General features: G+C 40.9%; 1 pseudogene; it reads left to right on the top strand.

Moving 5' to 3' along the window:
* The first annotated feature begins 854 nt into the window (after positions 1-854).
* Positions 855-1,085, top strand: LOC139266401 (U2 spliceosomal RNA; annotated as a pseudogene).
* Positions 1,086-1,337: the final 252 nt, after the last annotated feature.

Genomic DNA, 1,337 nt, shown 5'->3' with positions numbered 1-1,337 from the left:
GTTATTTATGGTGGCCAGGTCTTGATAAAGATATAGAGTACATCGTGAGTCAGTGTACGACATGTCAATCGGGAAGCAAGCAACCACCACCAGTACCATTACAGCCATGGAAATGGCCTCCCAGGGTGTGGCAAAGGCTACATTTTGATTTTGCTGTGTTAGAGGGACAACAATTGTTCATTGTGATTGATAGCCATTCAAAGTGGGTTGAGGTGTTTCCAATGTGGAAAATAACAACAAGTAAAACATTGGATATTTTACGAAAATTATTTTCTTTATTTGGCCTCCCTGAAGAAATTGTTTCGGATAATGGACCACAATTTCATTCAGAAGAATTTGCACAATTCACGAACAAAAATGGTGTGAAACATACCAAGGTTCCACCATACCATCCTGCTTCGAATGGTGCAGCAGAGCGCACTGTCCAAATTGTAAAACGTGCCCTCATAAAACAAATGTTCGATCCAAATCCAAGGAAACGACTGATGTCATTGGATCACAACTTGGCTAATTTTTTGATTACATATCGAAATACTCCTCATACAACTACTGGTAGAACATCAGCAGAGTTTTTTCTCAAATGACAGACACAAACCAGATTCTCGTTATTAAAGCCAAATTTGGCACAGTCCATAGAAGAGACATAATTAAGACAGAAAGAGAATCATGATAGAGGTAGAGTAAAAGAGAGAAGTGTAAAATTAAACCAGAAGGTGAGAGTGAAGAACCATCACCATAAATGGTTAACGTGGTTACCAGGAAGTGTGGTGAAGATATGTGGTCCTCGCACATATTTGGTAAAGATGTTTGATAATGGACAGGTTAGGTTTGTTCATGTTGATCATATTTTATCTATCGCTTCTCGGCCTTTTGGCTAAGATCTGCATAACTAACCTGACCAGCCACCATGACCTCCGGGTGGTTTCTCCCTGGTCAGGAAGGTATATGCTTACATTTTTGTAAACAGGAGGTGGGTGGGATGGCTTGACCCATCCACCTCCACGGAGGTGTGTGGGGGACCTGACCCATCCACCTCCATGGCACGAACCTGGTATTGCAGTACTTCCAGGAATGGTGCAGTGGCTCTAGACCTTTTGGCTAAGAGCATTGGCGCAGAGTGATCCTTGACTGGTGCAGGGTGACCTCTGGCGTTTGTGACTTGACAAAGAATTGGAAACGATTGGCTACGAATTTATTTAAAAAAAAAAAAAAAAAATATTTTATCTACAGCCATGGAAGGAGTTGAAGATGGGAATGATTCAATTATTTCTGACTCATCAGATAGTTTTGATATACCAGTAGCAAATCCTAAATCCAATGTACTGGAAACAAATCCA

Source organism: Pristiophorus japonicus, chromosome 6, assembly GCF_044704955.1.
Source record: "Pristiophorus japonicus isolate sPriJap1 chromosome 6, sPriJap1.hap1, whole genome shotgun sequence".
In the NCBI taxonomy this organism is placed as follows: domain Eukaryota; kingdom Metazoa; phylum Chordata; class Chondrichthyes; family Pristiophoridae; genus Pristiophorus; species Pristiophorus japonicus.
This window is presented reverse-complemented; position numbering and strand designations above follow the sequence as displayed.